Consider the following 7,660-nt stretch of genomic DNA (forward strand, 5'->3'; position numbering starts at 1 on the left):
ATGTTATGCGTGCCTTCTCTGTACAATGATATTGCATAGAGTGGTCCCTTACCTCATCTTCTGGCGTCCCCCTGTTGGTGCTTTCTGCTCCTACTTCCTCAGAGTGCCCCCTCAGCAAGCTCTGTGCTAAGGGGCACCCCTGTGGGCACGCTCCTGAGCCAGGCTGTGTGCATCCATAGACAACACACAGCGCCGGTAAAGCACACCCCCGTTCTTTCCTCATCAGAGTTTAGCTGGCCGTATATTAATCCTTTTTTTTTTTTTTCGTTTATCCAGCGGGTTGAAGAAAAAACAGATTTTCCCCACTCCACACATTCAATGTGGATGGGTGAATCTCTCCCGTTGTGCTAGTTCTGGTCGAAACCGAACTACTCCTAAAAATGCTCCCTCCCCCTCCTAACACCTATGCTGGCTAAGCTATGGAAGAGAAGATTTGTATATTTACCTATTTTCAGGGTGCTCTGCTCCGGTTGCATGGGAGAAGAGAGAGCGCTGACAACGGTTGGGCCATAGTAAGCGACGTCGCCACTCAGGCATTACCAGCTGTTGTTGAGAGCTCTCTCTCCTCTCCCCTGCAGCAGCTACTGGCTGACACAGGGGAGATTATTTGACCAAACTGGAGTGAGCTGAAAATAGCCAAGTATTCAGATCTTTTCTTCCATAGGTTGGTCTGACTAGGTATTAAGAGGTGGTGGTGGGGGGAGGGGGTGAAGCATTTTTAAGTGTAAAATTGTGCCCAGAATTTTACTTTAATTTGTTATGAGTATTGCCATCACCTGTATCGGCCAAAAGGAAGACAACTGATGCCCAAACTTCATGTTCAGCTTTTAATGTCAGTTTGTGTGTTCATAATCTTGTAAGTTGAGATATACTAGACATTTTGTATCGTGTGTAATAGCAGAGAGAAAGTCTTTCCATATTAAATATGCTTCATTTGCTTGAAATGTCTTTTTTTAATGTTTTTCTAGTTCTTGGATTTATTGAACCCTTACAGAGGACCTTGCTGCATGATCATAATAAAACTTGCTTATGTAAATAGGATCTCATACTGGCCTTCTATATAACCATATGCCAGCATTGCCTGGTGCATGGAATTCTTGTATCTCCGGTGTAAATTGTATTCTGGAGAGCCATATTAGAATATTCCTCGACTGCACAGTGAGCACCCGGTTCAATGTTGCCGTCACTGCTGCTGAATTCTCAGGGGAGTTTAGATACCCTGTTTCCCCGAAAATAAGACCTAGCGTGATTGTCGGTGATGGCTGCAATATAAGCCCTACCCCCCCAAATAAGCCCTAGTTAAAGTCCTTGTAGGTCTTATTTTCAGGGTAGGGCTTATTTTCGGAGAAACAGGGTAGGGCTTATTTGGGGGGTAGAGCTTATATTGCAGCCATCACCGACAATCATGCTAGGTCTTATTTTCGGGGAAACAGGGTAAGAGAGGTCGGCGTGCAAAGAATGGTCAGAAGTGAGATGCAGACATTACATCTAAGACTCCTATTCGCACAGGCACACCTATGTGCATACACCGCTGGGAAGGACCGTCTTTGCCCGCCTGTGATACACAGGTGTTCCGTGCATCCGCATGTCGGCAGTCCCATTCTTGACTATTGGGGTGCAGTGGCTTCAGGAACACAGCCGCTAGTTCCAATTTGACAGCCATGTAGGTGTGTGTCCCCATACTTAGATGCACCCGCATGGCTGTCAAATTGGGATGAGCGGCTGTGTCCATGCAGCCACCCCAATAGTCAAGGCCGTAAAGTGGGCTCATAGGTAAGTACATATGAATGAGACCTTACAATTACTACCAGGCCATGACTGTCTTTATTAGTTTGGCATGGCCAATGCTGAATTAAATACAACTGTGCGAATGGAGAAGGCAGGGCCGGGCTGGTAATGTTTTTTACACCTATTACAATGTTAAGTGAACAATATACTGTAGATTATGCTGTTAGAATGTCATTTTATTTTCATTCTAGGTCCAATCTAACACCACCCGTGGGTTCTGTCTTTTGTACATCTCCATAAACAGAAATATTACACTTACAAACCGATCTGTTACATTGACAGATATAAAAGGGAAGAATAACCAATTCTGTTATGTGTCCTGTATTTTCCATACAACATACTTGAAATAAATTATGTAAAAAGAGTGGTTGTTTCTACTTTTTTTTTTTTTTTTTTGTACTCGGTTATGTACACTGCCATTGTTGGTAACACAACGAAAGCCAAAACGTTTTCCATTTTTGGTTAGGTAGGGTGCGATGAGAACCCTTGTTTTTTTTCCCATCTGTCCCCCATTAGGGAGAGTCCTTTTCATTTCCTGTAGAGACAACAGGAAGTGAGAGGAAATCTCTCCAATGTGAAGGAAACTCCCTCTTACGCCGCGTACACACGATCGGTTTTCTCGTCGGAAAAAGATATGACGGCTTTTCTAACAGGATTCCGTTCAAGTTTGCCTTGCATACACACGGTCACGCAAAAGTTCGCTGAAATTACGACCGTCAAGAACGCGGTGACGTACAACACTCCGACCAGCCGAGAAAAATGACGTTCAATGCTTCCAAACATGCATCGAATTGTTTCCGAGCATGTGTAGGGATTTTGCGGGTCGGAATTGCCACAGACTATCGCATTTTCGAATAGGAACTTTTCCCGACCGAAAAATTGAGAGCATGCTCTCAATCTTTTGCTGGCTGGAATTCCACCAGCAAAAGACCGATGGAGCATACACGGTCGCATTTTCCGACGAAAAACTCTCATCTGTCTTTTGCGGGCCGAAATTCCGACCGTGTGTATGCGGCATGAGTTGTCACTAGAACTTGTGTTCTCATTGGAATATTTCCCTTCTACAGGCGGTCCCCGAGTTATATACACCTGACCTGACACCTGTGCTGGCTCACAGCAGGGGGTCCAGTGTGTCCCTGTTCTCTATTTCAGGGGTGAATCTGGTCTGAATTTTTGCCTGAATTCGGACCTGAAATGGAGCCAAAGATGCACAGGACCCTTTTCCTGTGCGGACCACGGCCGCCCCAGAGCTGTGTGGCTTCATAGAACGCCGGTCACAGTCTCCTGTTATATGTGCATTGGATGCAGGGAAACCTGCATCCAATTGGCATCAATGTGAACCCAGCCTCATATTTACATACAGGGGGGGGAGACAACAGGAAGTGAGAGGAAATCTACCCCTAGGAAGGGAGAAAGGTGTCTCCACTGAAGCTCCTTTTTTTTCTTTTTCTTTTTTTTTTCTCCACGATATTTGCTCAGTGTTTTTTTTAAGTGCAAATTTTCTGTAAAACATACACTAAAGTTCATTTTATGCAATAGAGGGGGCTTTTGGGACTTTAAATGAGACGCATGGTAACATGCATCTCCATCCCTATTAAAGTACATAAAGAGAGAGGGTCGGGACTTTAAATGAGGTGTGTATATTGTGGCTATTTGAAAGAGTCGTAGTAAAACATGAACAAGTATTTATTTGTTTTTCATGATTGAGTAGGTACATGGCAGACAATACATGCAATAATGGCACATAATATAACAAATCATGTATCCAAATCATTTACATGTTAAAAGTATAAATAGAATATACAATAGTATTATCCTCAATAATAAAAAAAACAATCACTATAATATAACAGTTATAATCCACGGTATTGCCTGGATCCAAAGACCATGTAGGCATGTATGCATTGCATCTAGGTTAAGTCCGACGCGTTTCATGGGATCTATCCAAATCATCAGGGGCGGATGCATGATACATCTATATGAAGAGAGGTAATTATATCAAAATCAACCATTCATAGACAAAAATTGGAAAACAAAAAATGAATATACATACAGGGAGGATAGGATAGTCATCCCTGTAAGACTCACATATCTGCTCAGTGTGAAACAAACGCACTGCCGGAGTGCTAGGGCCAGAAGGAATGCCTGGTCCGGAAGCTGTGGTAGTAGGGTAACAGGAACCAACAGGAACACAGGGAGCATAAATGTAGGTGTGACCCAGAGTATCTGGAACAGTAGGACAAATGGGCTCCATTCTGTGGATCAATAAAAGTATGAATACCAAATGGTGCTGAAAATATAAAAAAGTAAGCTAAGCAAAGAAAGGAGCCCAAATAACATGAGTATGAACTGATATCAAGACAGCGTGGGTCCCCAGAAATTGGTAAAATCCTGGGATTGAAACCACATATGAAATAAATGTCATAATGATAGTGGTAGTTACTAGACTTGTGCACAACGGAAAAATTTGTTTAGTTTTGATTCGTTGTCATTCGTAAAAAACATAATTTCGTTCTGTTATATTCGCTATGTTACGTTAATACTGATTCGGATAATTCGTTATTATTCATAGAGTGTCGATATTCGTTATACTGAATCTCGAATCATGTTGAATTCATTCGTTATATGCGCTATCATTTCGTTTGTATTGGTTGATATATGATATTTATGTATGTGTGTGTATATATATATATATATATATATATATATATTCGTGATAACGATTCGTAGTTTGGAAAGTCGTTTGTTTATTGAATCTTTTAACACACACAATGACAATATCTCCTCTCCTCTGCCCAAATACAATACAATACACACAATGACAATATCTCCTCTCCTCTGCCCAAATACAATACAACACCCTTCTCACTCAGTTCTCAGGAATGCACTTTGCCAGTAATCCAATCTCCAGCACAAAATTACTGTTAAGATTTACTTTGAGTTGCCCTTTTGTTTCATTAGATCTTTAACAAATTACTGAATCATGTCGAATTCATTCGTTATATCCGCTATAATTTCTTTCGTATTCGTTGAAATTCGTTATTTTTTAATTCGGACATTCGTATGTATCCGAATGTCTGAAAGATGCAAAATTCGGCCGAATTTCGATTTGTTACGAAACGAATTGCACAATCCTAGTAGTTAGAGTTTCTGATATAGAAGTAAAGGCCAGCGATGTCTGGTGCAGACTGCACAAGATGTGTATCAGAGGACTGACTGAATGAAAGCAGCGTGTTTAAATGCTCCCTATGTAATGAGCGGACCGCGCCCAGTGAGAGTGAACACCAGTAGTAACAGACTGCACAAATGATAGGTCGATGTGAATAAATAAAAAGCTGTTTGAATGCTCCCTGTGTAGTGAGCGGACCCCACCCAGCGTCATTCAAGGCATGACATTTAGGACGGGCGCTTGAGTCAGGGCGGAAGCCGCTCACCGAACCCCAGGCGTCCATCCCGCCGTCAGCCAAGATAGTGACTAAAGTTCATTTTATGGCCCATTTTTTTAATAAAATATAAAGGATGAGATATTGATGAGTAAATAGATGCCTATTATGTCCTGAAACCCATGCAACGGCAACAAACTTTGGTACCCTATGTTTTCTATATGTGCTGTCAGAAGCCCAAAAGTGATGTAATGCATGTTACTTCCCGGTTCTTACTAGGTAGGGGAGATCAACGAACACGTGTTCACAGGTCTCCCTCCCTTTTACCCTGCAGTGCCCTCCGTGAGGACCTCCTCCTCCCCCCCCCCCCCCCCTGGGGTTCCTACCGTACTTCTCCCCCAACTCATGCCAGCCAGTGTAATGGTCCCAGTAGAGGTGCAGAAAGGGAGGGGTTTGTGCTAGGATAAGGATTCTTCATAGAGTACAGGCAGTCCCCGAGTTACATTTGACTCCTACTTACAAATGGAGGGAGACAACAGGAAGTGAGAGGAAATATCCCCCTAGGAAGGGAAATTCACTCCTGTTAAGCTGCGTAAACACGAGCAGAATGTCCGACCGAAAAAGTCAGACGGAAGCTTTTCATCGTCTATTCCGATCGTGTGTAGGCCTCATCGGACTGGAAAATTCTGACGGACCTAGAAATGGAACATTGTCTAAATATTTCCAACGGAACCAATTTCTATCGGGAAAACCGCTCGTCTGTATGCTGTTCCGACAGACCAAAAACGACGCATGCTCTGAAGCAAGTACGAGACGGAAGCTATTGGCTACTGGCTATTGAACTTCCTTCTTCTAGTCCCGTCGTATGTGTTGTACGTCACCGCGTTCTAGACGGTCAGACTTTGGTTTGACCGTGTGTATGCAAGACCGCTTGAATGGAATTCCGTTGGAGAAACCTGAGTTTATTCCGACGGCAAGACCGGTTGTGTGTACGCGATATAAGAGGTATCATGGGGGGTGGGGGGTGGTGGCGGGGGTTGTCTCCACTGAAGCTTTATCACCAATCCTCGTTTCCACAACAACCTAAAATCCTTCTAAATCCAATTGTCCCAGGGACAGGAATTGAGGTGAAATCTTCTGAACCGGGGCAGAGACAGCAAAACACATTATAGGCGTGTTAACCCTTCCCTATGCTATCCTAAAAATGCATAAAAATCAATAAAAAACTTAAAGCGCCCCCGTCCCACCGTGCTTAAGCACAAATGCGAACGCATACTTTAGTCCCGCACGCATATGTAAATCGTGATCGCACCACACATGTGAGGTATTGTCACGAACGTCAGAGCGAGAGCAATAATAATGGCACCAGGCCTCCTGTGCAACTCTAAACTGGTAACCTGTAAAGCGTCGCCTATGGAGAATTTTAAGCACCGTAGTTTGGCGTCATTCCACGGGCAGACACAATTTTAAAGCATGATTTTTAGGTATCTATTTATTCGGCATAACATCTTTCACGTTATACAAAAAAATTGGGCAAACTTTAATGTTTTGGGGTTTTTTTAATTCGCGAAAATGTTTTTTTATATCTATATTTATCTGGCCCTTGGGTCACTATTAATCCCACTGACCCCCAACAAAGGAGCACAATTCCTCCTAGTGACAACAACAGTGGGGTACTATTCTTCCCAAAGACACCCATTGATGGAGCACCTTTCCTCCCAATGACACCCAACAACGGAGCGTCTTTCCTTCTAATGACACCAACAATAGGGCACTATTCCTTCTAATGACACCAACAATGGGGCACTATTCCTCCCGAAGACACCCAAGGATGGAGCACCTTTCCTCCCAATGACACCAACAATGGGGTACTATTTCTCCCAAAGACACCCATTGATGGAGCACCTTTCTTCCCAATGACACCCAACAACAGAGCGTCTTTCCTCTGAATGACACCAACAATAGGGCACTATTCCTTCCAATGACACCAACAATAGGGCACTATTCCCTCCAATGACACCAACAATAGGGCACTATTCCTTCCAATGACACCAACAATAGGGCACTATTCTCTCCAATGACACCAACAATAGGGCACTATTCTTTCCAATGACACCAACAATGGGGCACTATTCCTCCCGAAGACACCCAAGGATGGAGCACCTTTCCTCCCAATGACACCAACAATGGGGTACTATTCCTCCCAAAGACACCCATTGATGGAGCACCTTTCCTCCCAATGACACCAACAGTGGGGTACTATTCCTCCCAAAGACACCCATTGATGGAGCACCTTTCCTCCCAATGACACCCAACAACGGAGCATCTTTCCTCCGAATGACACCAACAATAGGGCACTATTCCTTCCAATGACACCAACAATAGGGCACTATTCCCTCCAATGACACCAACAATAGGGCACTATTCCCTCCAATGACACCAACAATAGGGCACTATTCCTCCCGAAGACACCCAAGGATGGAGCACCT

The 7,660-nt window shown here is 43.6% G+C and overlaps 1 protein-coding gene across 1 annotated transcript in view; it reads left to right on the forward strand.

The window, feature by feature from the left end:
• Positions 1 to 2,152, forward strand: part of NCKIPSD (NCK interacting protein with SH3 domain) — a gene marked incomplete in the record, with an annotated part of 558,334 nt that extends 556,182 nt beyond the window's left edge. Inside the window, 1 exon segment of the mRNA XM_073591838.1 lies at positions 1 to 2,152.
• Positions 2,153 to 7,660: the final 5,508 nt, after the last annotated feature.

The sequence above is a fragment of the Aquarana catesbeiana genome, linkage group LG07 (assembly GCF_042186555.1).
Source record: "Aquarana catesbeiana isolate 2022-GZ linkage group LG07, ASM4218655v1, whole genome shotgun sequence".
Taxonomy (NCBI): Eukaryota; Metazoa; Chordata; class Amphibia; order Anura; family Ranidae; genus Aquarana; species Aquarana catesbeiana.